At 40.8% G+C, this 14,843-nt stretch overlaps 1 long non-coding RNA gene across 1 annotated transcript; it reads right to left on the bottom strand.

Moving 5' to 3' along the window:
- Window positions 1–12,429: 12,429 nt before the first annotated feature.
- Window positions 12,430–13,954, bottom strand: LOC147303557 (uncharacterized). The gene is made up of 3 exons (XR_015126829.1): window positions 13,005–13,954; window positions 12,726–12,931; window positions 12,430–12,646 (listed from the first exon to the last, which is right to left on the bottom strand). It is a non-coding gene; the product is annotated as an uncharacterized LOC147303557 (long non-coding RNA).
- Window positions 13,955–14,843: the final 889 nt, after the last annotated feature.

The following is a 14,843-nucleotide window of genomic DNA, read 5'->3' on the forward strand; positions in this document are numbered from 1 at the left end:
AATTTATTTAATATTAATTTCTAGTATCAGCTGATGTTTGCTGGAGCCACAGCTGTAAAAAAAAGCTGCTGGTCATGATATGGTTTGGTTATCTGGTGAGAGGGAAACATGAAGATGAAACCAGGAGATGTCCTTACTGAATCATCAGAGCTGAACAGGTGATGGAGAAACAGGTTTACCTTTTAGGTGACATGAATGAGTTGAAGGGAAGTTATGAACTGTTTCTGAGAGACAAATAACACCAGGATCCTTTTCTAAGTAGCTGACAGCTGGTAACTGTGCAGGTGCAGATCTAGCAAAGTGTTGCCAGGGGGGCATGTAGGGCATTAACAGGGAAAGGGGGGCACAAAGAAATACTTTTCTTTCTTATTCTCATTTAAAATGTCTAGCTTTTAAAAAATAATTATCTGAATCTTACAACAAACGATTGATAGATTGATGCATATATACCATCAAAACAGTGAACATCACTGTCACAACAGTGTTTATTTTCATTCAAAGGCTTTATGATTTTTCCTATAATGGTGGGCCGGTCTCTAGTCAAAATGCCCGGGCCAATTTTCTGTCCCAGTCCAGCCCTGTATGCAGCTCATCTGCAGTCTGGTGTTGCCTACATCTTCCTATTCAGAAGGCAGAATTTCCGAGTTCTGAGTACAATCGAAAGCACCACGACTCCAGTTTTTGTGTTGGATGTAAAAGGCGCGCATGACGCTGTGACGTAGGCTAGAATCATGGCAGCAGTCAATGACGGTCCAGGCGTGGGATTTCTCTCATGGAAATATGCACATTATCTTTTCCTTTCTATTGGTAGGTGGCACAGTGCACTTGTGGCTGTCATGGTCCTGGGCCATGTTGGCCCAGTGTTCTTAGTTTTCTTGTATGTTTGTATTTTGTTCCCTGTTTAGGCTCTGTTTCCTGAGTTGCCCTGTTGTGTTGTTCCCTGAGTGCTTTCCCTTTGTGACTCTCACCCCCTGTGTGCCCCTCTGTGTATTCATGAGCCCTCGTCCCCTTTCGTGTTTATTCCGTGTCTCCCCTGCCCGTTATGTTGGTGTTCTCCCCGTGCGCTCTCTCCTCCTGTCTGAACCTCTGTACTTCCTGTTTCACCTCTACCGTCAGTGTTGTGTTCACTCCTGCCATGTCCCGTGATTATTATCAGTGTCACCTGTGTTCCCCGTGTGCTCCCACTTCCCTCATTACCCCTCTGTGTATTTATGTCTGCGTCTCCCTCAGTTCTGTGTCGCGTTCTCCCTCATGTTGTGTGTGTTCCTCCCTGTGTTTCTTGGCGAGCTTTGTATTTAGTTTTCCCAGTTTAGTTTTGTATTTCCTACGTTCTGCCTCTCCAGCATTAAAGCTGTAATTTTTGAGTCCTCCTCCTGCCTGCCACACAGCGATCCATGACAGTGGCAAGTAAGCAAGCTAGAAGACTGGCAAAGTTATGGAAGCAACACATTAACAAGAGAATTCTGAGTAAAACCAAAGTTACTTTCCCTAGTAACTAGTTACTTTGAAAGTAACGAGTAACTTGAAGTAACTGAGTTACTTTTGAGAGAAGTAACTAGTAATGTAACTAAGTTACTATTTTAAAGTAACTTACCCAACACTGCTAATTACAAATCTGACAAAACAAACGAGCAGGTGAAAGGGGGCACAAAGCACATTCTCCTGGCTGATAAACCTGTGACTTTTGCCAGGGCTACCTTCCAAACTGTCTAATGACATTGTGGGTCTCTAAAACGGGACTGTTATCGTGTGCAAAGGGCCGCTGCCAGATGACACCTTGTGCGTAACGTTGAGAGGCAGGCAGCATCTGACCAAGCAGAGAGAACCCAGAGACCTGCAGGGTTTGGATACTTAGACAAACAAGGTAGGGTTTAAATAACTTAAACATTTTTTCTTTCAGTGCAGTGTAAATTTAGTGGACCTTACGTAAGTAAGTAAGCACTATAAGATGTCAACACATCTTCATGCACAAACAGACCTTCACAGGCACTCAACAGATAAATGTTTAAAGGAACCAGACAAGATAAGCGAGACTGAAAATCGCTTTGACATTTCCAGCCACTTAACTTTAGTATACAAACGTACAAGTTTGCAAAGGCACAGTCAAAAGTTTTGTGAATGGACCTCTGCTTGGGTGTGTTGAGCCTACATGTGTCCTTCTACCAAATTTAATCAATTCAGAGCAGACTTTTTGCCAAGATACTGACCTACTTTGGCTCTCACAAAGTCTTTGCAGTGGAAGGAAAGTTTAGGCTCAGCACCATTAAAAATGTGACAGCTTAATTTCTGACAGTAATGAGGACACTGCACTGCTTGGACTATAGTAGGGCATTTGGCCAGTCTACCCTGAAGGACAGAACAGGGTGGAAAATATAACATACCAAAATAGCCCTTTCATCCTCGCTGGCATATAATTCTCAGAAGCCCCATGCCTATTATTTTTACAGGTTAACAAAATGGTAATGACACACATTACATCATGCCTAAAGATTGGGTAATTAATGCCATCATTCACTGTGGCGGTACCTTGATATAGTCTCTAACAGTGCCTTTCTCTGCCATCTCCTTGACACTCATTACACTTTGCATGCAGTCATGCATGTGCAATTTTAGTGTGTATATGTGTGTGCATGTGTTCAGGGCAGCAGACCAGTGAGCAGGATGAGTTTAAATGTCTGTCATGAATACTCTGTGCAGAGGAAGTTACACAACACCTCTCATCGTCTTACCTAACTGCTGAACTGCCAGGGAGGCTCACAGAAATGTGCTGGGACACTGGGAATAGTATGAATGATGCATTGGTCATGCTTCTACAAGTTTAAGGATATTAATCAGTAAAGAAAGGCCTAAAATGTTTATGTGTAGGTATGCAGTACGTACAGCACCACAGGCTTTATGCAGAGGTCGTGTTAGACTTTCTTGTTGTGTTTCATTTTGATATACAGGGTTGTAAAAAAATAATCCCTAAAATTATATTTTTTAATTGTAATACTGAGACATAATTTGCTTCTATGTATGAGGTCATAGAGAGAAACACCAGCAATAATGAGTGCAGAGGCATGTAAATGTGTTGTTCAAGCAGGTTAATAGAACTAAATGGATTTAAACTAGGAGCTTGTTGGAGTGTAATCAAAGGCATCAAGATTGTCTCACCCTCTTATTTAAAGCGGTCACACCCTTAGTTTTGCTTAACTTTAGTTTAATCATGTGAGTCATAAATTCACACATCTCACGGTTGTCAAGAACACAGAAATAATCTATAAAGACCAAGAGCTTTTTTTTGTCTTTCTGTGCCGGGCTATAAATATGTCCACATCCACCCTGTTCTCATCCCCGGGGCATCAATTTGTACTGCATTGTCAACGCTACTGGTGTGGTTAAATTAAAGATGTCCTTTGCCATGTGTGCTATGAGGCACTGAGTTATGGCGTGAGTGAATCCTAATGTGTTACTGCAGAATTACTGTTGAAAGGATATATTTTTCAAATCAAAGGAAGTAGCTTTTAGCAAGTGGGAAAAAAAAGAAACTAATTGTGCAAAATGGGCTCCAGTGGGAATGTGAACAAGGATCTCTTGGAAGTGATGCCACCACTACTCCACCAACTTCCTGAGGAGCTTCCTTATCCAGGCTGTTGTTTCTCAAATGCCTCAGGACACTGATGATACAGAGCAACTTATTACTAGACCCAAGAGGCACCAGACAAACCTTCAGGATGGGAATGTGTTGCCATATCTGCATGGAACCAGCCTCAAGACTGCAGTTCCTCTGCTGTGGAGACAAACACGACAGCTGGAGACACGGCACTCTTATACTTCTTGAAAGTCTGCATGAAGTGCATGAGTGTTGTCATATTGTACTGTATTGTACTAGTTGGTTAGTACCGTACGGACCCTCACGCTCACCGTCTGATGACACGAGGGGATCCTAGCAGACTAGCGGACATTGGAAAGAATATGCAGCAAAAATGTGTTGCCTAAATTTACCCCTTAATGTTGCTGCTTGGACAGGCCTACCCACAGAAACAGTTGCCTGCCTGTCTTGCCACGACTTGTGCTCATTTTATGCTTGAGCGAGGGCAGAGTGAAGGCAGTCGACCTGTGCATCTACCTGCAGAGAGCGCCTGCTGTCGCTGGAGGGGGTGAATTCTGCTGTTGCCCACTTTTCATCCAATCAGAATCCCACCAACACTAAGCCATACGCACCCACCGATCTGCATTTGGGATTTTGGAGGAGTGCATGCAAGCATGTTTGCAGTTGGTAAAATGCTGTCTCCGTCTGCTGTCCAAAAATAAATATTTATACAGACCGGCACATTTGCAGGAACATAAATTATGCTTTATGTGAAAAAAAGACCTGGTGCTATTAAAAGATGTGGAGCCCACACTGAAAATGTGCTGCGGCTGGTGGAATCTGAAGCATGGTTGCAGGGTTGCAGCTCAGGGTGTAAGGTGTATGAGTCTCAGTCCAGCAGCTCAGTGAAGCTAAATTAATACCAATAGATCCCAATGTCAGTCCTTGCATGTATGATGTTTAGTAGGTTCAGTGTTATATTTTTCGGTTTAACATGTCAATATACATGAGAGTGATTGGCTCACTCTGTGTGTTAGCCTCCCTGCAGCCCTGAGTTGGATAAGCTGAACACAATAACACCCCATAAACACCCGTTGACCTAAAAAAAAATAATTCTATTTTAAAGATAATGTAAAAAAAACCCCCAAAAAAACATCTACACTATATTATCAAAGAAAACTGGATCGGGTCAGTTCCAACTTGCAAAATGCTTCTCACCAGTCGTACGTCCCAGATATGTCCGAAACCAGTTAATTTCCCTATTTTTGGATTATGTATTAAACTTCAGAAGCTCATCCACCATGTCAAGATTAAAATGATGAAAATACTGAATGCTTTATCTCCAGATCAGTCAACAGATGTATTAACTGTAATTTATTAATCATACATCTAACAGAAAAGTTTCAGCTGAATAGCAGCTTCCAGCTTTTCTGTTTTAAATATTGTGTTTTTTTTGTATCTGGACTGAAGGTTGAAAAGAAGCTTTGCAGTATGTGTTTTTTGTCACCACATTTAAACAGGTAAATTTAAATAATTCCAGGAAAATATTCAAAAAAAGTAATAAGATATAAGAATTTTCAGTCAAATTACAGCAGAAAATTTTAGAGCCTCTACTCAGGTATTTTGTCTTGCGTGCGACAAAAAATGAACCTCCGTGTGTCTAAGTAGGTGCGCGCTCTGACACCCACCTGTCAAAGTTAGAACGATAACTCTCTTCTCGAGCTGCTTTTATTTTACAGACTTTTCTTGGTTGTTCTACACTTCAGCCTGGAGTTTACACTGTACAGTGTGTGTGTGTAGGAAGTTCCTCTTTATCATCACCTCTCAGTTCTCCTCAGTCCTCTTCAGGCAGGGCCTCACATAACATGCCATCCTGAGCTCAGCCAATCACATCAGAGAAGGTTTATTTATTTAAAAAGAAACATGAAAAATCTTAACGTTGTTCTTAAAGACCGAACAAGAGCTCCTGCTGCCTCTGTGAGATAAGTTAGAGCTTTGTTTTTGGTAGAGTAGGGCAGCTCAAATCAAATCAAATCAAATCAAATCACTTTTTATTGTCACATCACATGTGCAGGCACACTGGCACAGCACATGCGAGTGAAATTCTTGTGTGCGAGCCCCACAAGCAACAGAGATGTGCAAACACAACAACACAAACGAGCAAAATACAAGAATGGCCAACCTGAAACTAATAAATATATGTACAATATATAATAGTGTATGCATTTCTGGATGTGTATACTAAATATTTTCCTACGTGTGTGTGTGTGTGTGTGTGTGTGTGTGTGTGTGTGTGTGTGTATACACATTTTTACAAATTAAATAGTAAAAAAATAAAAAAAATAAAAAAAATAAAAAATATAAAATATACAGAGTTGAATATGTGCAAAACAAGTGGCATTTATATATAGCTTATTGGTATTTAGAAATGTGCATAAATTGCTTTTTACTTAAACCGCAATAAAGCAACTCTCATATTAAGATTTGGGATTTCCTTTGGTTTTAGTTGCCCCACAGAAGACCCAGCTTCTTATGTCATCTATGAGTAAACAAAATCACTGTAGCATCTATAATAAAGCAGTGATGGTTCTGGAAAGCAGGCATCTGTTTTGGTGCCTGAGTGTGGGGTTTAATTATTTCTTGTTTTTTCCTGTTTGTGCAGAGATGACGTTTATGTGTTTATATAACTCCAGTAAATGAGTTTGATAGCTTTTCAGCCTTCAGTTAGATGAATACACTGCAGATTCACGGCCAGCAGGAAGTAGAAATGATGCGGCGATGCTGCCAAGAATCCATCCATCCATCCATCCAAAAGTTGCTCAAGATAAATGTCAAAGAACATAATGCTGCGTCGCCCCGCAGAGCTTTTAAATCCAGATGTACAGTTACATGTCAGCTGGGCAGAGGGAGGATTAGATGACATCAGTGGTCTTTAGAGGGCTGGAAAGAGTTTAGAAGAGGACGATTACATCAGCCTGGAGCCGGGACTTTAATATTAATGAGCCTGTCTGCCATGATGGAGTCTGTGGGTAAAGCTCTGGAGATGAGATGCGGGCAGCAGGTGCAGGCCCAAAGCAACAAGAGTTGATGACGAGTCAGTGCACTTTCCCCAAAGAACATGACAACAACATTTACATAATGTCTGCGAGTATAAATACTCTGATTACACAATGCGGTGCCTCTTTCTCTCAAAGCAAATCTCTCTTAGATTTGCTTTTGTTTTGCTTTTTCTGGCTGGAACTCATTTTTAGACCTGAATGTTTGACATTTGGGGTCATGATGCTAAGATTAGACTAAAGGTCCCTAAAGCATTTTTATATAATGTCTCAGGGGCCGTTGTGCGTTACATAAATCTGTTTGTCTCTCAAATTCTCACAAAGTTCAAACTCAAACACTTAAACTGAAGGATGCATTGATTAAACGTTGGTGGCCACAGTTAAAAGGTCACTTTCAACTCAATAGTTCTTGAACGCCTCAAACATGTGACAAACAACAACTTTGACTTATGGACCAGCTGATTAAATTTTGGTAGTCAGCTGTGAACAATTTATCAATGACCCTTAGCTGATAATCGTCATGTTACCACATGTTTGTGGTCATAGATCAAGAATTAGTCTAATTCTGACAACAGTAGAAGCAAAACAGAACTCATACATGTGAATGAGAAGGCGACAGGTGCAAGGAGCAGAAGGAGTGAAGGTGAATCAGCTCAAAAATGTGGGATCAAACATTTGTAGCAACCAACAGTTTACAAGAGGTGAAGAAGGGAGTGCAAGCAGGGTGGAGCTGGTGGAGACGAGTGTTGGGGTAGTTTGTGATAGAAGGAGCACAGCAAGAAGGGAACCTGCTGTGACGAAGGTCAACTTCCCTGTGTTCCACCAAATAAAAACATACTAATTAAATAATAATTGATGAAATATGTACTGAAACCTTTTCTTTCACCTCCCACTTGCCAGATTGAAAAAAGAGAAGACAATCGTCAAACTTTCCAAAAACTCCAGAGTTTCTTGTTTCTGTTGCTTTTTCTCACCTGTGTGCATAGTTTCCTCCACTGTGTCTGACCTGACCTGTGTCTGACCTTGCACATAAACATTTACAGCAACACCATTATATTTAAATTTTATAGACATTTTCTTCATGTATTAATTCTTTATTTTGGTTAAGGGTGAAACTATTGATTTATTGTTTGCATAAATTAATAGAAATTAATAGAAAATACCAAATTTAAACTGGTTTGCTTTTTTTCCAAAATGATTTCCACATTTTATGACATCTAAAGACTGGAAAAAATTTGAATTTTAGCTGTATTTTTTATTAACTTTTGACTGACTAGATTAAAAACTGCACATATATTCAGTTTAACAATATAAAGAACTAGAAAAGGAACTAGTGCATTATGAGAGCATATTTGCTTAATAGGCCTGAGCAATAAAAAGTGTTCCTTTGTTTTCTGTTTTCTGTATGAAGCCAGAAATGTCTGCTTGAAGCCAAAAGGATTTTTAAATGAAAGCTCTCTGATATCTTCTGGTAATCCTCAGAGAGTTGCGTTATCCCAAAACAAAACAAAACCCTTAACATCATATTGCCCGTGGTTAATGGCGCGATGCAGGAATCATTTTGAAGCTCATGTGTTTTGACTGCTCTCTTGTGCAGTGGAGGAGTTTGTTATGTAACACCCAGGGAAGGGAGGCTAAAAAAGAAAGGAGCCCGTGGAGGAGAAGCTCTGGCCTGCAGGTGCAGACGCTGTGGGAGGACTGCCTGTTTTTGGCAGCCTGACCCTCCATATGAGTTTAACAACATACCCAAACACACTTTATGATCCATACAGTTCAATCGAGTTTCGATCTGTTTGTGCACATTTTAGTTGGACAAATGTTTCTCAGGCAGCTTAGCAGCTGAAACTCTGTGGGTGGTGCCACTGTTGATGGCTGTATAGCGGTGTAAAGGGCTTCTAACTGTGTAAATTAACCTGGTGCAGGCAAAAATAAAAAAAATGCAACTTATTGTAGTAATCATAGTTAGAGTCATATTTGTCAGGGTTTTGGGGCTTGTGGTGATCATAAAGCTGATTTCCTTAAACGAGAAAAGGAATGCTTCTTCTTTAATAAATGTGGGAAATTGGATCAGTGGCACCATCGTGTTATAAGAAGACTCCTTTAGTGCTGTTGTTTTTTTTAATTCAGTGACATATTCAGGAAGTCCAGTTGGAGTAACATCACAAAGACATGGTTTTACAACAGTCACTCATTGTTATTACGATCACTAGATAAACAGTGGAAATACTGTATTCAGGTTTCAAAGTAATCCAGCATGAATGTGCGCTTTGACCGGTGTCTTGCTCTATGATGTGTCATTGTATTGCTAAACATGGTTTCACTCTTTTGTTGGGCAACTGTGTGTTTTTCACCCTCAGTCTGGCTTTATTGAATAATCAAGGACGAAGTCAGTGTCTGTATGCGTGTTTCTGTCAAGTGCAACCTGTCATACAGTCAGCTTCACACTTGGCAGGTACACATCTGTGGACTCAAACACACTCAGTGCCTAGGTTGAAGTCATATGGATGAGTTGGCGATCAGCTGTTGACATCATGTTAACAACAGATCATTGGTTTCAGCTCGATAAGATAAGGCATTCTTTACCTATCCCAAAAGTTGGGAAATCCCTGTCACAGCAGTGAAAACACTGACGCAGCATGACAAAGTTGTGTCGTGTTGTGTTAGATAAAGTTGAATGGATTATTAAAAGGAAATGACTCAAATGAGGTCATCAGCTTGATGAGGTAAAAACAAAATAACTTACATAACCAAAAGGGGCTCAATTTAAACGCCGAATAAATGCGGTCAACTGTACTTTTGGATGTCTGTGGAGGTTCTCGGTCATCCAGGTCAGGGTGGTTTTAGGAGCTTGAAGAAGGAGGTCTGTTTTTTTTGCATTTTTCAAGCTCTCAGGAGTACCTTTGGATACTCCCTTATTTAAAACATGGGTCTACAACTTTGTTTTGACACAGATTGTTTTGCAGATGCCCTTTAAGATGCAACCCTCTACTTCATCGAAGCATAGAACGACTTCAACTTCTTCACAATGCAGCAACATAGATTTGACCATATTACCCCAGTACTGAAGCCCCTTCATTGGCTTCCAGTTGAGCACATAATTGCCTTCAAAATCTTTCTACTAGTTCACAAAACTCTCAGTTGATGGGTTTGGTCAATAGGTGCAGATCTTGTAGTTGGTCACATAATTAGATATAACTGTGCTGAAGGTGCTTTCAGTCACTGTGGTCCTGTTCTTTGGAAATGCGGCACAGTGCCAGCCGCCACAGTGACAAATAATAAAACAAATAATTTTTCATGGACAAACATTCCTCACATCCATTCTGGTAGTTTTACCAATCAACCTCAAGAATTTGCTATGATTATTATTCATTAAACCTAAATGACTGTTGTTGTTTTTTTTTAACTGATAAATTCAGAAACTGCAGCAAAAAAGTATCCAGATGTGCAGGAGGAGAAATCAACGGTGCTGAACAGCCAAAGCACAAATGCTGCGGGCTGAGCTGACTTAACGGGTTCTACCAACATCAAATTACAGCATCAACTTCTCCCTGAAGCACGAATCCCCAGTAAATGTGTATTTTTGTTTTCTTAATTTGTATTTGATTTATTTGTGAAGTTGTGTTTTGTTGTTTTTATTTCCTTGAGGCATTGTAGCTCACTGAGAACACATTGAGTTTGTGTGGAATGAAATAAATCTGACATTGATGAGGAGCATGCTTGTGGCAGTCGAGCTGAATCTCAGTTGGAGAAGATGCCCTGTTGCTTGTGGTGCACAAAAATTTACTTTAAATTCACACTTATTGTGGACTGATTTAAAATAGTTTTGGACCCTATTTTAGCAGCTATCAACAATAGTCGTTATTTAGCTATGACGACCTGTTAGCTTTAGCATTGCTCCTCCAATTTCGGCTATTTTGCCCTTGATTCACATGCACACTTTGTTCATTCATTTCCCCTCTTTGGTGGGACTTTCTTTACATTTGTGTGCACGCTGCTCTTCTGACTCATTTAGGTTTTTTAAATACGATTAACATTAAATGTTAGCCAAACCACAAAGCTTTAATCTACGTAACATTGAGGTAAACGACTGAAGCTACATATTGGAACCTGAATGAGCTTTGTGTTTGCTGACACTCCTCATTTCTTCTGCCATAAATCGGGCATGCTGCAAGCTGCAGGCATGTTAAGACACTGCACAGGCTCAAATAAATCATATGCCTTCCTGTTTTTTTTAACACAGGCCAATCTGAAAGCTCCCCAGTCATCTTGCAAGCTTTATTAATATCCCCAGCATATGAAAGGTATTACTGGCATTACCAGAAATCAGTTTTTCACACGTAACCTTTAAAAAGCTGCATCAAAGGTAGGCCTAAACATTAAGCTACAAAAAAGAAGCTTCTCTGAAATCTTTGTCTTTCTTGACAACACATTCGAGAACTAAAATATGACACAAAAGGAAAAGCCTAAGTGATCATCTTCAAGTCCCATTGGCCTGTGCAGTTCTTGTTTCATTGTTTGAATAGAGCCGTGATTGAATTAAAGAAGCAGTTTGTTATGACTACAGTTGTTGGCTCTGATTGTTTGGAGAGGAGCTGCTCAGCATTGACGTCAATGCAAATATTTACCTCAACAAGAAAAAGCTGAGCCAACCGCTGACCTGTGGAAATGAAAATGATTTGTTCCCCTTTAGTTCATGCTTAATGTACATTTGTCTATAGTCTGACAGCACCAGCATATTTCACTCTTCACTGAGTCTGCACTGATGCTTGTGAACAGAATTGTCCTTCCTGCATGTCATCCTCCTTCTTGCTCTTCCCAGCTAAATCTTTTCTCTCACTCTTCTACAAGCTAGTGATTAAGCATTTTCCAAAATTTCAAACTCTCAAAAAAGTTTAACTTTACAGCTTTTAAATAATTTCATCCAACCAGTGTGGCTCTGGCTTGTTAAAATGAATGTATGACTAAAGCTTTGAAGCTCTGCTTCGCCTGGTTAAGGGCACTCTCTCCATAATAACTGATTGAGCCGGTGTGTACTGATCAAAGATGCGAGAGTACTTGACATTTTGAAAAGCCTTACATAAATAACTGCATAATTTGCTTTTGAAAGGACGTTCAAGAGCAACAAGAATGAAGAAGTCTAGGCTGATGAATTAACCCCCTCATCTTTGAAGGTGCACGCAAGAGACGTGCTTTTAATTAAAGATCTGAATGAATATGAAGCAGCAGAACTGAGAAGGTCTGCATTCGATAATAAGACATGTTCAAAATCTGAATAATTTCATAAATAGATATTACAGCTTGTGAATAGCTGCTGAAGTGTTCGTAATGTTTATAATCTACAGCAGCAGTTTCCAAATTTTGTGCTGTGAGGCAGGTCCAGGTGTGCTATGGGATTTTATGACCCCATATATGATTGTAGTAAATTATGCTAAAAGTTATGAAGAATCCATTATTAAGCAATTCATTATCTTTAAAATAAAAACCTTTAAAACACAAAGTCCAGTCAGTTTGGGCAGTTGCTTGATCGTGCGAATTATCCCTGTGTGACACTTTAAAGGCTCTGATTTACAGTGACAAGGTTAACAAGGAGGAAGTTAACCCATCGTATCGTTTCAGCTGGACTGGGAATTCACCCAATCCCACAAGCACTTTTAACCTGATATTCACACACTCATATGGATGCATGTGGACTACAGGGACTGGGAATTAAACCAATCAGCAGACCTCTGGGCTCATTGGAGCAACCACATGACAAAGACTTTTGTGTGTACATTTGAATTGTCACGGCGACGGATGGCCGGTACTGAATAGGACTCAGGTGCAGAAACCCAGAGCGGAGACAGTAGATGATTTAACAGTTTATTACGGTTAAGTGCAAGGGGGAAAAAAAAAGGGAAACGTGGCAAAGACAGAAAATGACGAGACGTGGAGCCTTGGTGTGGCGTGCCCAGGGGAACGTGGCTAGGGCGAGGGAACGAGGCCTGAGAAGTGGAACGGAGCTGAGTGGGGAACAGTCACACTGAGGGGAGAGGATATAGGAGTTAGGCAGGTAGTGAAGGCAGCTCAGAAGTGGCCAGTATAAGAGCAGCAATTCTTACTTGCAGTTAGGGACCTGGAGTGTTTGAGAGGGGGATGATGAAGATCCAGGGGAGGCTGAGTGGCGTGGAAAGGCTGACCTGAGATCCGGGGCTCCAGATGGAGTGTGATGGCAGGAGGGCAGGCAGGTGAGGCACAGAGGGATTTCCAAAATGATCACTAGGTATCCCGAGTCCGGAGGTGGAGTGAGCCAGGGTGGGTACAGCAACTGTAGCACAAAAGAGTCTTTGTTAGTAAGATAAATCACAGCGAGAATTTGAAACACAAGACCTGTTACCAACATGGGTTGATGACGAACTGGCAGTGAGTGAACATCGATGTGTGGTTTAAATCCCTCTGGCTTGATAGCCTGCAATAGGCTCCAGGTGTGCAGGAGCTGGAGTTGGCCCTGCCCAGGGGCGGATCCCAGGTCAGTTCAGGAGCCTAATGGAAACTCCAGCCACCCACCGTAGACCATGACATGAATAGCCTAAAGGTGTGCCTTGAAATTCTGGCGTTCCCTCTGGTGTAACTGAATCACAAAAAGTCTGAAAACCACTGATCTGTAAAGTATTTACACTGTATACAGCAGTCTTCTATAGACTGTGCTGAGTCTATAGAAGCCTTTGTAACACTGAAACCCTTTATCCTCAAATAAGAAAATTAGCAAGCCAATACTGAAATGTATTAAATGGGCCTTGCTGGATAAGAACAGAGCACTAAAGCTTATTGGACAGCAGGCAGACAGAATAAATACCCATTGGATGGTCGGCTTGAAGGAATAAGACACAAAAAATAACATTAAATATGCTGATTTTCTGTATTCTATCTTATATCCATGCATTATTAAGGAAATGAGTCTTTTTAGGATATTAACATTTCATGAAGTTGTCCTATATTATACAGAAAACTGCTTTCATTGTAGGTCAACTTGCATATGAGATGATGGAAACTGCCCCAGACTGGTCACCATCTTTATATCTGGGGCAGACAGACATTATACGCTCTACAAAAGGAAGTGAGTGAGAGCAGCAGAGGCGAGACCAGAGGGGCTGCCACGTTGGAGAAAGTGACCAGTTTTATGCAGAGGAGGGGACTCATGAGGCCAAAGAAAATGAGAAATCTGAATATGTCTTCCGCTGCTATTTAAAAACTCCACAGTGTGTTGCTGTGTGTAAACTTAGGTGCCGTGCCTACAATCTGTTAACATAAGTCAGATGAAGCTCTTCTTCATTATTCACAAAAGAAAAGCCAATCTAACCCTGATGTTTGTCTCTCTGGCGGCGCTCTCACACTCACTGCATGCAGAAACAAGTGCGTGCAAAAACGGAACAACATGTGGGAAGCATGTGTCGTCACATCACGGCTTCACGGTCGAGAGGGTGGGGGGAACTAACAGAATGTTCGAGACTGATCCGTGATGGCGAGGCTGCAGAATGGGCCTTTTGTTTGCCGTCTTTCACAGTGTTTTCTCAATGTTTGTTTCAAAGCCTGCCACGAGTTAGAAATCTCTAAAATATTTAAGGCGCTCTAAGCATTCGTGCCAATTCTGAAGAAATTGTTTAGTAAAATGTTGTGATGTAACCTGCAGCTGCAGTTTCTGGTTGTAGTATCAACAGGCAAAACCAGTTAACCGGGCATGGTATGCAAAACATCAGCTCACGCACAAACAGTGTGTGACCCACTCAGGAGCGGGAACATGCTTTGAATATTTCTTAAAAACCTACAGGCAGCGCTTGACCTACTTGTCTTTGCATGTTAACCTAAATAGATGACGTTGATTGCTGACAACTTGAAAACACTAAAGTTCATTTTTTAAATTCCTGAAAGGAAATTAGGCAATAAAAGAAACAGTAGAAAAAAAAATCAGTTTTAATCTAATTCAGAGCAGTAATGCTGACAATATTTTTGCATAATTGTAGCTCTGTATTTAAATAGTTCAATCATAACTCATGTAACTCGTCACTGACACACAATCATGCCACCACACTCTCATCCCTCCTGTTACAGCTCTGCCTTTCCTCCTCCTCTCCCACTTTGACCATTATCCCAGCTTCTTTTCCCCCCAATCTCTTCTTTCCACCCTGTTCTTCACTTCCCTCTATCTATCATCCCAAATGTTTTACAGGAGTCCTGTGAAA

The sequence above is a fragment of the Aulonocara sp. 'chitande type north' Nkhata Bay genome, linkage group LG22 (genome assembly GCF_057382095.1).
Source record: "Aulonocara sp. 'chitande type north' Nkhata Bay isolate Kocher_YH1m ecotype deep benthic linkage group LG22, A_spYH_male_GT1.1, whole genome shotgun sequence".
In the NCBI taxonomy this organism is placed as follows: domain Eukaryota; kingdom Metazoa; phylum Chordata; class Actinopteri; order Cichliformes; family Cichlidae; genus Aulonocara; species Aulonocara sp. 'chitande type north' Nkhata Bay.